Source organism: Ambystoma mexicanum, chromosome 2p, assembly GCF_040938575.1.
Source record: "Ambystoma mexicanum isolate Mex_15411 chromosome 2p, UKY_AmexF1_1, whole genome shotgun sequence".
NCBI lineage: Eukaryota > Metazoa > Chordata > Amphibia > Caudata > Ambystomatidae > Ambystoma > Ambystoma mexicanum.
This window is the reverse complement of record NC_090923.1, coordinates 254,752,227-254,771,344: the sequence shown is the minus strand read 5'-3', so window position 1 is coordinate 254,771,344 and position 19,118 is coordinate 254,752,227.

Genomic DNA, 19,118 nt, shown 5'->3' with positions numbered 1-19,118 from the left:
TGGTTTGCTGGTGATCCACGAAAATACGCAGCTTTCATGAATCAGTGTCGCCTTCATATTCTTTGCAGGCCGGGAGCATTCCCAAATGACCAAGCCTGGGTATCCTTTTTTTATCATACCTAAGTGGCAGCGCCGCTGATTGGTTGTTACCATTGGTGTCCCATGATGACCCTTTATTACATAACTTTGGGGACTTTCAGAGGGAAATGGAAAAACGCTTTGCTCGCCATACCCGAGAACAAGCTCTGGACAATGAACTCTTTTCCCTCCGACTGGGGAACCAGGATTTGTTAACATACATCGCTACTTTCAACCGATTGGTTGCTGAAGCTAGGTGGCCTGAAAACAAAAGAACCACATTGTTTCATCGGGCCTTACGAGGCAAATTAAAAGACATTCTAGCTCAAGTGAGTAATCCTCCCAGAGATTGTTCTGAATTCATAGACTTGGTTGTGCAACTGGACCACCTGTTGCAAGAACGAAAAGCAGACCATTCTAAAATGGACCCTCAGCCAGTGTACGTTCGACCTAGAGACAATGTAACTGAGTGCAAGAAAACACTGTGGAGCCCATGCAAATTGGAGGGCTTTGCCCCCGCTGACAAACAAGAGCGAGATAAAAGGAGACAGCAATTATGTCTGTACTAAGGAAAGTCAGGGCATTTCCTGAAGGACTGCCCAGTGAAACCTCTGAGGAAGATTGTTGGGGCCACGGAAAAAGATGAAGAGAAGGAGTGTCAGTCGGGAAACTACCCAGCTCGGCAAACGTAGAGGTCAGTTTGTCGAGTGAGGGAAAAGAGCCACCGACCTCACACTTTGCAATTCCGGTGATCTTAATTAATAACCAACGGTCGTCAAGAATGCATGCCATTGAAGCATACATCGACAGCGGAGCAGTTGGGAATTATATAGATCAGGACCTGGCTGCAGACATGGGGCTTCCCCTGTGTTCCAAGCCAACTACAGACAAGGTAACCACGGTGGATGGGACAGAAATTGCTTCCAGACCCCTAACCCAGTGCACAGCCGAGATAACCTAGCTGTGCCAGGATGGACATCGGGAACTTATTTTGTTCGATCTCATCAAGGCACCTCAATTCAGGTGCATACTAGGGATGCCATGGTTAGTTGCTCACAACCCCTTTATTGACTGGCAAGCAAGAAAATTAACCTTTCCCAGTGACTGCTCTCCAGCCTGTTATTACCAAGTACAGAATCCTGCTTTCGGTATCTCTACAACTCCTGAAGTGGCAACTTTGGGAGTGACTAGTACCTTGCCTGAAAAATACCACGATTTCCAGGATGTATTTCAGAAGGACCAAGCAAACACGCTGCCACCGCACAGGCCCTATGACTGCCAGATCGACCTTGTTCCCGGTGCTCAAGTTATTGCGGCAGAATCTATGCTCTCACGGAACCCGAAAACCTTCATCTGAAGGCTTATTTAGACCTGTACCTCGCAAATGGATTCATCCGCCCATCCAAGTCCCCTGCAGCTAGTCCTTTGTTCTTCATACCGAAAAAAGAAGGGGACTTAAGAACCTGTATTGACTACCGCGCATTAAACCAGATCACTGTAAAGAACCGTTAATCCTTGCCGCTCATCCCAGAAATGCTGGACCAGGTTAAAGATGCCCAAATTTACACCAAACTGGACCTTCGAGGAGCATACCACCTGGTGCGGTTCAGAAACGGAGACGAATGGAAAACTGCTTTTCGCACCAAATATGGTTTGTTCGAATATCAAGTCATGCCCTTTGGGTTAAACAACGCTCCTGCAGCATTTCAGTATTTCATGAATGACATTTTGAGAGAGCTAATTGATGTCTGCGCCCTAGTGTACATAGATGATATCTTAGTGTACTCAACTTCAAAACAGGATCATATCAAGCACGTCTGAACAGACCTCTCCAAGCTCCGGGAACATCGTTTATATGCAAAGCTGGAAAAGTGCTTTTTTCACCTCACCGAAGTTGAGTTTCTGGGTTTTATCCTTACTCCAGGAGGCATCAGAATGGACCTGCATAAAGTGGACGCCGCTTTGAAATGGCCATCATCAACGTCAGTAAAAGGGGTACAGAGCATGTTGGGCTTTGCGAACTTCTATCGCCGGTTCATACCGGATTTCTCACAGGTCGTACATCCGATCACCACATTGCTAAGAAAAAATAACAAAAAATGTGCCTGGACCGAAGAAGCAGAGAAAGCTTTTCAGGAACTCAAGAAAAGGTTCACCTCTGCGCCAATCCTGCGACATCCTCGCCCAGATCTTCCTTATATCGTGGAAACAGATGCTTCCAGCATAGCTATGGGAGCTGTCCTCTCACAAAGAGACCCAGTAACAGGCCAGCTACATCCAGTGGCCTTTTGGTCGAAGAAATGTTCTCCCTCGGAGATGAATTATGCCATCACGGACAAAGAACTCTTGGCAATCAAATCTGCCTTTAAGGCCTGGCAGCACTACCTTCTGGGGGCCAGGCACACCATTACAGTTATCACGGACCACTGAAACCTGCAATATCTTAAGACAGCTAAAGCACAGTCTTCACGCCAATTGCGGTGGGCCCTTTTCTTTGCTGAATATGACTATGTCATCACTTTTTGACCAGGGATCAAGAATGGAAAAGCTGATGCACTCTCGCATACCGGCACTGATGACTTGGTATATACGCCCCCAGATCCAGTCCCCATCATACCGGTAGACAAGCTCTTGGGCCTCACTACGGCCCTAACCCAAGTTGAACTGAGAGATAATATTCAACGAACCATGAACCCAGATGCCTTCCTCGCATGGCAAGCGCAAGGGGAACAATATTCCATTAAAGATCACTTACCCTTTTTTAAGGATCAGTTGTATGTACCCACCAAAGACTTACAACAACAAATTGTTGCTAGTTATCATGATTCCCTGATCAAAGGGCACCCTGGAATCACCAAGACTCTAGCCAAGGTAAAACAGAACTTCTGGTGGCCTGCCAGGCGTAAGGATGTCATCCAATATGTTCAGTCCTGCGGCGTTTGTGCGCAAAACAAATTGCAAAAACTAAAACCATCCAGTCTTCTGCAACCTTTGGACATTCCTTCCATTCCCTGGCACACTCTTTCCCTCGACTTCCTCACTGTCCTACCTCAAAGTCAAGTGTTTAACACCATCCTGGTAGTAGTGGACTTGTTCTCAAAGATGGCACACTTTATTCCGCTCAAAGGCCTCCCTGACGCATCAACTCTAGCCAAAGTGTTCCTGGATGGTATTGTAAAACTGCATGGCTTCCCATCAGTCCTGATCTCTGATTGAGGTAGCCAGTGCATCTCCAACTTCTGGAAAAAATGTTGTGCAATGGCACAAATTGAAGTCAGGCTATCCACTAGCCATCAACCCCAAACAGATGGTCAGACCGAAAGGACCAACCAGACCCTCAAACAATACCTACGGTGCATGTAACACCATGAACTAAGGGACTGGAAAGATTTGGTATGGATAGCCGAGTACGCCTATAACAACTCCTTGCACTCAAGTACTGGACAACCCCCTTTTATACTCTTTATGGTAGAAATCCACGTACCTCAGAACTAGATGTCCCAATAAATTTGGAAATGCCAGTAGTAAAAACTCTTCACACCAACATCACTCAGGCTTTCAAAAAGGCCAAAGAACATCTTATTTTTGCCAAAGAAAAACAAAAGCAATTTGCCGACCAACACCGGAAAAAGGCCCCAGACTATCAGGTAGGAGACAAGGTTTGGCTGGCTGCCAAGTTTGTACCCATCAAGGGAACCCAGACTTTTCAACCAAGGTACTTAGGACCTTACACCATCAAGGCAATTATCAATCCAGCGGCCGTAAAACTAGACTTACCACCTAACCTACAGATTCACCCAGTATTTCATGTGTCCCTATTAAAACCAATGCAGCCCGGTACACGGATTGGGACACCACCAAAACCCATACTTATTGACGGAGAACCAGAATTCGAAGTCAGAAGCATCTTGGATCCCAAGTATTCGAGGGGACGGCTATACTACCTAGTTGATTGGAAAGGATTTGGACCTAAAGACAGATCCTGGGAACCCTGTGAAAACATTCATGCACCACGTCTGATTAGAACATATCACCACAACTTTCCAACTAAACCAGTTCTGGACAGAAGGAACACATTGAGAGGGGCCTTGGAGGGGGGGGGAGTGCTGTCACGACCCACTTCCTGAAACCCCCCGGCAGGCCCATGGGCCAGGAGGGGTCTCAGTTCGGGCCCCCAACAAGCTTAGGCATCCTTTGCCTAGGCCCTCTTGGGGCCAGTCCTGGTGCCTTAGGCGCCAGGGTCATACTTAATGAAGACTTGTACTTGGGAACTACTTTATTTCAGTGCCAGTCAACATGGAGGCATCCACATAGCTTGGCTCCTGGGAACCAAGCTATGCGGTATAGTGTTTTGGGTGTGGTAGCCTAGGGACTATTTTAAATGGACTACTTTCTTGATGCTATTTAAACCACACCCGACTTGCGGAACACGCTTCGCGTTACTTTGCAATCCTGCAACGTGACGCTCAACGTGTTCAGCTGCTTCCGCGAACCTCGGAATAACAGCATCTGAATAAACAAAAGGACATTGTTAATAGCTACCTGTGATTCCACCGCTAGCTGCCATCCGCTCCTGCAATCAGCATCCAAGGAACAGCGAGCCTCCCAGACCGTCGGATCTGCAAAAGGAAAGAAACACGACATTAGACATTTTACAATTGTGCTGGCACCTTACCTCTCGGGTCGCCCATCGACCAGCATCGCCTTGGGACTTCTTGCTCCGGGTGAGCACCGCAACCTACGGGAACAAAAGACAACAGGTTAGCAAAGGCAAGGCATCATAGCGCCTACTTACTGCATCAAGGCGCTTTCGAAGAAACATCGCCTGCCGGTGAGTCCCAATTCAGTCAACGTTCCACAGCGAACTCCTGCGCACCTAAGGGGAGAGAAAAGACATTATTTAAATCCAAGAAAGGCATACAGTATAACAGTAATTAGACCTACCTGAAAGACTCTAAAGGGGCCTGCATCATTGAAGTAACTGGATCGCACTCACCCACAAAGGACAACGCGCCCCTGCCAAGAAGGCAGGACGGAGAGCACACCAAAACCCATAACAAGGTGAGGAAAGGTCCGGGGAGGGGCTGCGGGCATATGGGATGTTGGGAGGCTCTTACCCCAGTTGCCCAGTCTTGAACATTGCCCACCTGTCTTCCAGGCAGAACTTCCCCGCTGATTATACCCGGGAGCGGCTGAGAAGGGCACCAGGGTCCCCACAGCTGGGTGGCGTCCCCGTGGATATCAGGTGAGCGTAACACACCTCCCTTCAAGGTTCAGGACCTCAAAGTAGGCAAACTCCTGGGAGTTGGTGCTTCAAAGGCAGCATTGACATAACCAAGCTAGCTTCACACCAGGGTGCCATACTCCAGGGGGAACGTGAAGTCAGTTGGCATGGAGGTGGGCAGAGTTAGAGTAGCCAGAGAGGTAAGAGAGGCCTGAGAAGTTATCCCACCACCGTGGTTTTCTGTCAAGGTTCTTTTTCCTTTATGTCCACTCCATTTTCTGCAGGACAGGGCACTCAGAGTATGATGTTAGAAGGCAAGGGTTACCACAACAAGGATTGGACTCCTTACAGTAGACCTTCTTTGGAGCAATCACCGGTGCAATTTTGCCATTCTATGGACGGGTTTTCACACTCCTTCCTTGATTCATTTTTGGACAACAGGAAAAGGAAGTATACACCTTTGGAACTTGGTTGGGTATGTAGTCCATTCCAGAGTTCTCTGTCATAGAGCTAAATACGGAAAGTATCCAAGGCAGAGGGAATCTCTGCTCCCTACTGTTGCTGGACCAAGATGCTTTAGTTTGTCTGGCGTGTGATGTCATGTCTGAGGGTACTGTCGGAACCCAGACAGCATCTTGTGAACCAAGGGTTCTAAAGAGTCAGTTGAAAGGTGATCACCTGGCTGGTGAGTGCTGGTTTATTATTCTACCATCATACTACTGTACCTCTCCATACCCGTGTATCTGCAACTGCATTAGGAGAATAAAGAAGGACCCTTTACCTACACGTGTGCTGCTGTACTTACTGCAATGTGCCACTACCCATCAAACCTCTTTATAACATTGGTGGTCTTTTCTTCCGGTGAGCAGAAGGAGGGTGGACGATTGAAACACCTTGAGGCCTGGTGCAGGGGAAGCAAATGACAGGAGATACATCGTCCCTCACACAGAGATGAGCCCACCAGCCAGGGCAAAGTGGCGATGCTCAGTGCACCGTGGAGAGTTACACCTGGTGCTAGGTGTAAGAATCAAGCTGTCTGAAGCTGCCACCGTTGAGAGCACTGAGTAGCTATTCACTGCTGGGACAAGACAACAAGATTTGTGTGCTGTAAGCTGTCATCCCAACACCTCTCTCCTTTACACAACTTGGCTGGGCGGAGTCGGGGAGCAGTGAGTTACCCACTGCTATTGTCATCACCTCCAGACCTGAATATGTCGTTGGCAGTGTCCTGTGTGGTCCAGGGAATGGAGCTCTTCACCTGGTTGTCTATGTCTGAAATGGTGACATCTCAATTGGGGCTGGCTGTCCACTTGAAGGAAGGAATCCTGAACGTTGTCAGATTCATTCACCCTCATAGCCCGAGGTGATGACGGCAAAGACGTTTGGGGAGAGGAACTGATCACACCAAGGCGATAGTGCTTGCAGAATGCAGTTGCACCACAGGTGAATAATTCCAGCGTTGGTGTTTCAAATTGTTATGCCACTTCTCAGGCTGTGGACGCTATGCAGTCAACTGGTGCTGCTCGGAGCATTCATATATTTCAGTGTAAAAAGCCTCCAGTTATTTTTTACTCACAAGGTGTCTAATGTTTTTGGTCATTTAGTGTGTGACATGTAATCAGTACATATTTATTTTTCATGTAAGCAGAATATATGACAGAACAGTGGAATATGAATGGTGTTGTGGTTGTGCAGCACACACTTGAGTTTGAACTCCATATGACTGATTTCTAGTTAGTTATTGTACACGTTGAAGATAGGGGATATGATGATCTTATCTGTCCCACATTGGGGTCATTATGAGTTTGGCAGTAGTCGTGCCGCTAAACACCAGAGTCATGAATTTGCCAGTGCCTGGGAATGGGTAATTACTGGGCATTACAGCCCAGGCAGACCTGGTAATTACCCATTCCCGGACACCGGAAAATGTTACTTCCCATTCCCATTGAGTCCAATTGGACTCAATGGGATTGGGGAGGACAGATGCACTGGCACCATTCATGAATGGTGCGGGTGCATCCGACAAGGTCTGCGAGTGGGTGCCGTTCTGCCCGCCAGGTCAGACCTGGAAGGCTGAAAGGCTCCCGCTCACAGGACTCGTAGTTTGCTGGTCCTGACCGTTATTTGTTACCGGCACACTTGTAATGAGGCCAATTGTTTTGCTGAGCATTGCTTTTGGCAGGAGAAAATGTGATGGGTGTGGCTAAAGTTTTAATGGGAATGTGTATGCCGTGACTAGATTTCCTCGCTGTGTGAAGGCTGGTGAGCTCTACTTTAGATATGACTGTTCTCTGACATGTGCTCGATGTACGGATGTGAATTGGTGACCAATGTGTTCGTATATAGGGACCTAAGGGCTCCTCACACATTTTGTTGCAATGAGGGCCATTGTTTGGGTGTGTTTGTGTTTCAGCAACTAAAGCCTGTGTTGTGTTTGTTGAGCAACTGAAATGCCCAAGAGGGGTGCCATTGCTTTGGAACTATAGCTAGTGAACTGGGGGGGGGCGAGACTTTATTTTTAGGGTACTAAGCCCTGATGTTCATTGAGGGGGAACTATGGTTATTGGGGGACTAACCCTGAGAGCACCAAACCCTCTTTTGTGGGTGATCTTGGATCGGTCTTTCTATTTACAATGTATGTGTAATTTGAGTCATGTCAAGGAGCTACCTGTCCTCCAGGGTTGGAAGAGACAGTTGGAGGGGTTTTTATTTTCATCATCTTTCATGCCATGCAGTACCTGGGCTGGTGTGGGGTGTAATTGACGGTGGTGGGTTGTTGTGCTGGCTTACCATAATGTGCGCAGTTTCGTGGCAGCTGGCTATGATGCTTGTCATGTCCAGGTCTTAGGATCACTTACATTGACCCTGGGGTTTACTGGATTAGTAGTTTCATTGGAAGTGTTTAAATTAAGATTTCTGTTCTGGGATCTCCCGAGTGGATCTTTGTTGATGTGGTGTCATCTAGCTTTGGTTGTGTTCGGGAGTGGTGCTGTGGGTTTTAGTGATTGTTGCACCACAATTCTATTTTCTCTTGTTTCTGCCTGTTTTCGTTTGTGCTATCCTCTGTTATGTTAGTTAGTTAAGGCATTTCAAATACGGTTTGGCTGAGAGGTGCTACATCCACTTAATGTTTTTTTGGGGGAGGAGCGTTCTATGGGTAGTGTCACTTAATGTTTTGTGACATCACTTACAAACTTGTATGCTGATGAGGTGCATGATTGGGAATGCATGCCATGTATGTTGTGATCCATTTCCTGTGGGTGTCTTAGATGTTTTAGGCCCTAGGCATCTAGGAAGTGTGAGTACTAGTGAGTCTCGGGCACTATTTGTACTTTTCATTAGATTCCTTAATTGGAAGAATGTGTAGAGGAGCAGCTGAATGCCTCTTCAGGAAGTCCCGCCCCCATCCGTCCTACATGTTGGAAGCCAGAAATCGTGACATGCACAACACCAGTGGTCGTGTCTATTTCACGTAGAGCTTTTGAGAAAAAGTATCCATTGAGAAAACCCTACCTGATGTATCCCCGTAGAGATGACAATCTCTTGGAGGAGATCTGCGAAGGAATATGAAGACAAAAGAAAGAGGAGCTGATGCCGTCACACAAGATGAGCATGGTGCATTGAGAAGAGTGGCCAAAGAAAAGAATGTATAGATTGTATGGAATCTGATGACAAAGTAAGAGAATCGAGTAACTTTCATATGCGAAGTGAAGATTACATGTGTGAAGAGCACTGCAGAAAATGCAAGCCATTTCATAACTGTAAAATGCAGCAAAGCAACTAGACTAAGTAATCATAAAGGCTAGCTATACCTAGTGAATAGACTGCAGGCAGTGCCGCCATTATATAGAAGCAAGCCATCAGTGTCACAATTTTAGTAAGCTCAGACCCAGAGAGAAGGATCGGGAAGCTGTGTCACTGCAACATGAAGCTAAGAGCACGGAAAGGCCTGGAAGAGCTGTCTGGCCTGGTGTCAAAGGCTTGAGCGGCCAAGAACTGGTTATCTATCCTTGAAGAACAGTGAACGTGAGATGCTGAATCAGCCCTTGTTAAATTGCAAAGAAAGAACACCATGGGTGCCAAGTTTATTGATTCAAGACAATGAAATGCTAGAAAACAGGCTGAAATACGGTCTACGGTCACGTGGCTATGGATGAAAATAAAAGGTGGCCATGCAGTGCTAGACATAAGACAGCTTATGCCCACACTCCCTTTTATTGCACAGGAGCGAGGATACTTTGCAAGGCTAAGTTCAAAGACAATCTGAATGGCTGAATGCATGAGTGATGATAAATTTTGGGCTAATTGGAGAGGAGACACGGTCAAGTCCACCCACTGACACCTGGCGTACCAGCTTATGTGCTGCTAGTGAGCTGATTGTTCGAGAAGGGCACAAGCAGGCCAACAAATTGTAGAGGGCCATATAACAAAGGGCCTTATAGTTTGAGAGCCAATGATATAGTGTGTACTTATTCACTGATGAATATTACTTGCACTAGGGGTGGACAGAAGTTGTCCACCTGACTGTAGAGACCCAATCCCAACCCCTTACTATATAGAAACTATACTTAGATGTTCCCCTTAATCCAACCACAACACCCTATAAGGTTTTTATCTTGTTTGCCACATAGCATGACGTCAGGTATGATGATTTTTTAGTATATACATATGTTTTTTATGCAAAATGTTTGAGAGACCGTAAGCAAATTTTCATTGATGTCCCTTGTAACTCCCTGTTTTAGACAATTGATATTAAAACAGTTGGATGAGACTTTGCCAACTTCCTGAGTTTGTTTGATTATCCGGTGTAAGAGTTGGTCTGCATCCCATCATTCATCACATGTTACTAATTAAGGACCCCTCAAATTACATGGTAGCAATGTTGGATGGTAAAAAAACGACACATCGACTTGTTGACTCTAGAGTTTTGGACGATCTGTGCCATCTAGCTGGAAGATCATGGGTTTCCTGTGGAGAGCGGCTGAATAGAAATCTTGAAAGAAAATCGAGATGGTGGGCAGGGACCCTCTTTGACGAAATCCCTACATGTTTTCTACAGTCATTTCGTGGATGGAAGGTGAAAGTGGTCAGTTGGAGGAGGAGTCGATACCGAAGACCTCAAGCTAAACAAGTGAATGGTGAGTAGACTGATTATTTTGTGTAAGAGTTGGTCTGCATCCCATCCATGCATGACATGTTACTGATTAAGGACCCTGGGTTCAAATGTGTGACTTGTTCCGTGTGCCTTATGGGGGAAGGTGTGTTGTGGTTTATGTCTGGCATGTGATGTCATGACTGAGGTCACTGTTGGAACCCAGACAGCATCTGATGAACCATGCTTGGGTGTAGCTGTTCAAGCGCAACCTTTAATAATGCTATTGACATCACTGGCATTCTAGTGCTGTCTTGTAGCTATAATGCTTCTGTGGGGGATAAAGAACACCCCCTTTGTTTCCCCAATTCCTGCTCTTCTCTGGTACACTCCCTTGAATCTCCATTAGTTGGGTTATTGACAATGTATTAAACCCTTCTTGCACTAACATGGTTATAACTACTTTTTCTTTAATACTCTTAGTATCAAAAGTCCAAATGTCTGGGGAATATGCAACCCTTTTAGCTTCTTCATCTGCGCTTTGTTCCTGTAAGAGATAAAATCTGTTTGCTTAGTAGGTGCTGAGCATTTAATGACTGCTATGGACACTGAGAGTTTTAGTGCCTTAATAAGCCTATCCAGTAAGGATGAATGTTGCACTCGAGTGCCGTCTGTTGGAGGTAGCCCCATCCTCTTCTAATGTGCTAACTCTGCGTGTACAGTTGACGTCACATAGGCAGAGTCACTGTACATTTCACATCTTGTACTTCGATTTTCCCACATGTGACAATGAGCGCTACTAATTCTGCCGCTTTTGCTGAAATGTAAGACAGTGGCCCTCATTACGACCCTGGCGGATTTTTTCCGCCATCGACGGACTTTTCGGCCATGGCGTAAAGTCCGTTTACGCCATGGCGGATGGCGGACTTACCGCCCCATTCCGGGGTTGGCGGGGCGGTAAGTCCCCATTGACCCATTTACCCTTCCCCATTCCCATTTCGGCCCCATAAGGCTCAATGGGAGTGAGGAAGGCGTTAATTACGCCACCGTACATTACGGTGGCGTAATTAACACCAAGGTCCCATAGCGCCATGGATTTTTACGCCCGCAAAAAGCGGGCGGAAAAGTGACCATGGCGCTTTGGGAACTCGTAGTTGGCGGTAAGGGGTCGGCGCAGCTAACGCTGGCGTAAACCCCTTACCGCCAGGGTCGTAATGAGGGCCAGTAGCTTTGCACTTGCTACAACTTCAAATTATCCATTTCATCTATACCTCACTACTACGGCACCTGAATGCCTTTCCCCACTACTCTGAACAATTTTTGAAGAACCATCAACAAAAAGAATTTCCCCTCCTGCTGAAGCATTTTCCATCACACAGGGTATAATATCATACAATTCAACTTAATTAGCACAGTTATGCACATGATCACCTTCTTCTGTTGGCTCAGCTATAAACATTGCAGTATTTACTATTTGACATCTTAAAATCTTAATTTCTTAATTGTTGGGTTAGAAATCATTACCTCATAAACTGAAGCTCATTGGGATGTCGATGTGCCCTTGGGTTTCTCGAAAATAGCAAATAGAGCATTCTCCAGGAAGAGGGTCATGGAGCAACCCATGACAATACTTGTAGATTTCTCGATCATGAACTCTTCAGCAGCCAAAGATTGTTTGCAAGGGAAGTTTCCTCTAAAACGGTGTTTAAAATCCCACTTTAATGTGCTAAAGGAATGTACCCCAATACAGTTCTCTGCGTAAGCACTTCTATCATGACTCTTTAATTTGTATGTGAAAACATACATTTCCTAATCCATTCCTCCATCTCTTAGTCCATTCTAGATTTAGTTTCCCCACTTGTGCTTACTTTAAAATTTCCAGAGGTGGTCTTGTCTGCGTACCGTAATCAAACAACCAGGCTCTAACATAGTTGCATAACCCCAAAAACTGTTGCATCTGTTTAACTGTATTTGGTTTTGAGGTTTTCACAATCGCCTCAGCTCTTTCAAGTGTCATTTTCCTAACTTCATGTGAAATCAACTGACCTATGTATAACAACTCTTCTAGACAATATTGTACCTTTTCATTGTCTACCTTATATCCCTTGTCCGCTAGAATGGTCATCAACTGAATAGAATCTCGTCTGCACTCATCTTCTGTGGCGCTGCAAATTAAAATGTCATCTACGTACTGTATCACTGCACTCTTGCGATCAATATTGCCTGAATCCATTCTTAAAACTCTATAAAAGATTGATGGGGACTCACAGTACCCTTGGGACAGGCTTGTATGTTTCAGTCGAATTTAGCAGAATGTAAAACAAGTCAAGTCTTCAAATCGATCTCTGTGAAATATCGATCTTCCCCTGGGATACTGCACAGTATCGTTGTCAGATTAGTAACTAAAGGAAACTTGGCATCTACAATCTGGTTAATCAGTCTCATATCTTGTGTAAATCGCCATGACCCTCCTTCAGATTTTTTCATAGGATACACCCCGGTATTGTACAATGATTCTGATAGCACCAGAATCCCTTGTTTCATCAGTGAGGAAATGGTCTGAAATATACCTTCATCAGCTTCTGGAGACATAGGGTACTATTTTGCTCGAGGTAAAATCGCTCTTGGCTTAAGCTTTATTTTAACCTCCCCTATTCCCTTTAATAAACCAGCATCACAAGGACCTGTGGTCCAAATGATGCTTGGCACCTTTTCCAAGTCTTCCTGACAAAATGCTGGACATTGCTGCATTATCACCATTCGCGGTGGGACTTCTCGTTTTTCTATTCTTATTCAGAATATGATGCTCATAAAGAACACCACCTCATCATCTGTTTGGTCTCCCCTAACATGTCGTCATCAGTTATGTCAGTCAATCTCTACCCTTCCCCGAGAGCTATTCCTGCTCTCCATGGGCTACCCTCATCATCTACTCCTTCGAGCATTGCCATTTCCCTTCATACTATGGCTGCTTCCAATTCTATATGGATAGTCTGTCCCCCATCTTCATCCATAGGTATTTGCAGTCTAAACAAAAATTCATCAGGTATCCTCACAATTTTTCCCACCAAGCCAGGTAGCCATGTTATTAAAATTCTCTCTCCATATAGAAAAATCTCTGGACCTACTGGAACGCCTCACAGAGCCACTTGTCCTGTGCACGCCAGTATACATTCTCCCATGTTTAAATAGTGTATTCCTGGAGTGGAGCACACTATTGCTTGATCAGTAAATGAAATTGTCATGTTTAGTTTTTTTGTAAATCTCTTCTCAATATGTTAACCAGTGTCTGTCGTGAGTATAACAAAGCAACATGCATGTCACATTCTCCTATAGAGACTGGTAATTCATTGGTAAAAGGAACTCAACTCGTAGCTCCAGAGAACCCTTGAACTTTCATGGCAATTCCTGACATTGAATATTTTCCTTCCCATATACACAAACAAGTTGCTCCAGTATCTATAAGAAAAGAAAAGGACTTGCCTCCTATCCTCACATGGACCCTTGGTTCCGCGTGGGGGTCTGGTTTCACAGATTGCACTGAACACATCAAGACACCCTGGCCCTCATTACGACCCTGGCGGATTTTTTCCGCCATCGGCGGACTTTTCCGCCATGGCGCAAAGTCCCTTTACGCCATGGCGGATGGCGGACTTACCGCCCCATTCCGAGGTCGGCGGGGCGGTAAGTCCCCATTGACCCATTTACCCTTCCCCATTCCCATTTCGGCCCCATAGGGTATAATGGGAGTGGGGAAGGAGTTAATTACGCCACCGTAAATTACGGTGGCGTAATTAACACCAAGGTCCCATAGCGCCATGGATTTTTACGCCCGCAAAAAGCGGGCGGAAAAATGACCATGGCGCTATGGGAACTCGTAGTTGGCGGTAAGGGGTCGGCGCAGCTAACGCTGGCGCAAACCCCTTACCGCCAGGGTCGTAATGAGGCCCCCTGTGAGCTGTCCTATTGTCGGTACAGGTTCATCCCCTTCCCTGTAAAAGAATGTCCTCCTACCACAGTGAGGCCTCCTATTCTGGGTGTCAGTACTTATCCTATGTTCGCATACTGCTGTGTCTGAATAGGGGCTTGTTGTGACTGCCCTTGTGGTGGATTCTTTTGCACTCGTTCTTATGCAAAGTCATGACACATATTTTTAAATAGGCAACACCACACATGTTCACATACTAATTCATAGGCCCCTCGCAGATTCAATTTACGGCCAAATTCATAGAAAAAACGCTAAGTAGGTGCAACTTTGTGCCTACTTGCGTGAATGTAAAGTCCAGCGCTGTTTGCTGATTCATGAAATCTAGAGGGCAAAGTAACCCATATCGCAAACAACAAGTTACACCTGAAACACCCACAAAACACACCCCACGCAAACAATCACCCACACCAACAAACAACCTTTGCGCCTGCCTTTGTGCCACCATCCAACACCCCAAAAAAACTGTGCCTATCCCGTGCCCATCCCCATACCTGAAAGCAACATCCCGGCAACACTGCAAACTGTCCCCTGTAACTCAAGTCAGCACCCCAATGAAACTGCAAACCATCCGCTGCAACTCAAGCCAGCACTTTGGAAAAACTGAAGACTATCCCCCGCAATGCAAGCAAGCGCCATTCTCAAGAGACCATTTCTTTATTTCAAGAGCATGTTGTAATTCCATTTCCCTTAGTTTAAGTTCTTGATGTTTACTTTCAGTTTGGGCTTGGAGCCTTTTGAATTCTAACTCAGGTCTCAAGAGAGACAAACTCTGGACTCAGTACTGGATCTGGTAGGGTCCCTGTGGCTAAAGGTTGAGGCCTAAGAGCAGGTAGAGGTACAGTAGGGCTTTTATTTTGAGACATTTCTTTTCATCAGAATTAGGTACAGCAGACCTATTTCTTAGACTTTGACATTCCAACAATTTTTCTAGCAATTCATTCTTTTTGCCTTTTACAGTGAGGTTCCCCACTTTACACATTTCTCTTAGTTGATCAACTGTTAAAATGACTAGGGTCTCCTGTCTGTAGCTATCCATATCGGGCATGATAAAACAATTGCTTTCCTAGTGGTGCTGAGCCTTGTGAAGGTTATTTGAACAAAGGTAAGAGTAGCACTCTAAATATTACATCTATACTTTATCCTCACCACTTTCCACCAGTGTTAGGCAGTATTACATGCAGTACCCTTTGGGAACACTACACACAATTAAGACTACAGGTGTAAGCACAATCTCACCTTTGGTACAAGCCTGTACTACACAGTTTTTTTTTTGTTTGTTTGTAATGTTACCTGTACTACACAATTATGTGGTAGCAGTGGCTGAGCAGCCAGACTTATCTCAAGAGGAATGTGAGCAGTACAAGCTGTTACACAAAGGACTTGCAATCACAGTGGTTCATACAAACACTTACTCAAGGTTTCTTGGTAAAACAATATACATTGATTTACACATTTACACATTTACACATTTAGTTAGAAAACATCCCACTAGTAATAAGCAGCTCAATATCACACGCCAATACTCTACAGTACTAAACCAATACGTTTCTGAACAAGTTAGGCTCCCCTGAAGTGGGAGCAAAATGGCACTTCAGTCACTTTCAAAAGGGTTAGAAAGACAAAGCTTATAAGAATCAAAACATAGTAGGCAATTCAATTCAATAGGCCTGGGCCGAAGTCAATGGTTCAGTGTCTTGAATAGGAGAGCACAGTTCTGGTTGTAAATGGTTAAGTCTTTGCCAATGTTCTTAGAAGTAGTTTTGCATGAAAAAGAGTTACATGTCGGGTTAGAAGCAGATTTCGCTACCGCATTTGCACAGTACCTTTTGAATGAAGAAAAGCTTTAGCTGAGGCAATTGTTACTGGCAGTTCCTGCATATCTCACTGTTCCTGAGCCTCAGTCATGGGGACAAGAGAGAGGACGTCGGGAGGTTCCTGCATCACACAGGGAAGAAGACACAAGCTTGGCAAAATGTCGGTTTAAGGTGTGGATGCCTTAAAGTCCACAATCTGGTATCCTTCTCACTGGCTATCCGGTTTTCCACAGCACTCTGAGGAAAGTTCGACCAGTATGGAGATGGTTTCCAGGTGGCTTGGAAGTTGGTTGTTCCCACCATCTCAAGGGAAGAAGTCATTCTTGAAGGGCTTCTCTGTTGAGGGAGTTTCAGGCAATTCTGACCTGCAACAGGGCTTCACCGGTCAAACCAACGGTTCAGGAGTTGCAGCAGTCATCTTCCTTCAGCTCGTCTTTGGTTCTTTCATTCCAGTGGTCAACTCTGCCTTCTAAGTCCCAGAGATCTGCTTTTAAACAGTGTTCGCCCCTTCATTCCAGCCTAGCTGTCACTCACCCAGCAGGGTGGCTATCCTTGCCAGACAATCAGCCAGCCAATCACTCCAGAGTGCATTTAGGTCTCCTAGGAGACTAAGCACGAGGAGTTTTGGGCACCTCCCTCACATCCTGTCCACCCAAGACACTCAAGCGCCAAAGGGGGGCTTCAGCACTGAAGCCTGCCAAAGGCCAATGAACAAAGGGACCAAACCTGGTTTGACGTACAGAGAAAAACACTAGAAGGACCTTTCCAAAAAGAAATGGCGACAAAGAATGGATCGGAACCTGTTTTTTCAGAGGGGGCTCAGTCGCCATCTTGATAAACATGGCTCTGGTGGATTTCAGCTACCGGAGTGTTTAAATGTGTCGCGGTTGGGGAAATCATGGTAATACCACTGCCACCAGCCATTAAGAGAGGGTAGCTTTTGAGGGCTACATGAGTTTTCTAGGCATAGGGAACACTAGGTATTCCCTCCAGCACTCTGCTGTAAGGCAGTGTGTGCTGTGTCTAGCAATTTAAAAAGACTAGTAAAGTCAATTTAACTTTACATTCACTGGGAGACAGTAGTCAGTCCAGCGAAGGTATTTAAACCTTGGAAAGTCTAAAATACATCCCTGTGCCACTGCACTAAGGGTGCTGTGTGACACACAAGAACAAGATGATGCCTATGGAGTTGTCTAAAACTCTATATCCAAAGAACACAAAAGTAAAACATACATCAAAATACATGAAAGAGTGGGAAACAAGGCTCACACTCTTTCCAGGTGAAAATTACAGTCCTAGAGATCCCAGCAAGGTCTCAAAAGGTAAGGGAAATTAGCACTTTTATGAGAATTCTCCCTAACACTCGTCCCCCCCAGACTAAGGGACAGGAGGATTTAATCCACTCCTGGATGAATCTCCTTACTCCAGTCGGTCAATAATCCTGGAGAGATCATCAGCATTTTGGTGGTGACACCCAGACCTGTGTTCAATGGTAAAATCAAACCCTTGCAAGCTGATTGTTCACCGCAATAGTTTAGGGTTTTCCCATTTCATTTGCATCAACCATCTCAAGAGTTGGTGGTCAGTCTGAATCACAAAAGTAGATCCATACAAGTATGGCCTAAACTTCTTCAGTTACCACACTCTAGCAAAACATTCTCGTTCAATGGTTGCCCACCTTGTTTCAGGTTCTTTCAGCTTCCTGCTGATTTGGCAAATGGGGTGCCCCCTACATTTCTCATCCAGCTGACAGAGAACTGCATCTATACCTGTATTAGAAGAATCTGTTTTCACAATGAAGGTTTGGTTGTAGTCAGGAGCTTAAGACTGGAGCTTGACAAAGGGCTTTCTTAAGGCCTTCAAATGCTCAAGTGCACTCCTCATTTCACCTGATCTTTTTGGGAAACTTGGGTGAGGAGATAACATTCAAGGGAGTAGCTATGGTCTCATAGCTCTCTATGAAGTTCCTATAGGAACCAGTGAGGCCTAGGAAGGCTCTCACTTGGTGGCCCAGTTTTGTACAGCTTGTACCTTGCTAGGCAATGGCCTGATTTCACCTCCTCCTACATCATGTCCAAGGTAGACCACTTTACTCTGACCAATTTGACACTTACTTGCCTCTCTGGTCAGATGGGCCTGCTCAAGAGCCTGCAAAACATATCCTAAGTGGTCAACATGTTCTTTCCAAATAGGGCTGAACACTGCAATGTCATCCAAGTATGCCATGCAGAAGTCCTCCATCCCATTCAGAACTTGATTAACCCTTGATTAACCATCCTTTGGAATGTTGCAGGTGCATTCTTTATTCCAAAAGGCATTACCTTAAACTGTTTGAGGTCTGCTGGAGTGGAGAATGCAGTTTTCTCCTTGGCATGGCCTGTCAGTGCATATTTGCCAATCGCATGAAGTGAGATCAAATGTACTGAGGTACCTGGCTTAACCAAGTTTGTCCACCAGTTCCTCTGTCCTTGGTAAAGGATGGGCATCAGTCTTTGTGGCTGCATTAAGAGCTCTGTAGTCCACACAGAATCTCAACTCCTTGGATCCTGCCTTTGGCACTAGTACAACTGGACTAGACCATGGACTGGTAGATGGCTCTATTACCCCGAGATCGAGCATCTTGTTGACCTCCTCCTTTATGTGGGTTCGTACATGATCTGACATCCTGTAACCTCTGTTATTAACAGGTAAACAGTCAGCAGTGATGATATCATGCTGGTCCCAAGGGGTCAAGCCTGGTGATAGTGAAAACAGGGAGGCAAATTGATTTAACAGAAACTTGCACTCCTCCTGCTGTTCCAGTATCAGATTAGAAGAGAGATTGACTACTTCTGACTTCTCATCTAAAGGCTATTCTCTGAGTAGGTCAGGTGTCAGGTAGAGGTTCACTCTCCTCCTCCTCTTGAGCTGAACTAGAAGCAA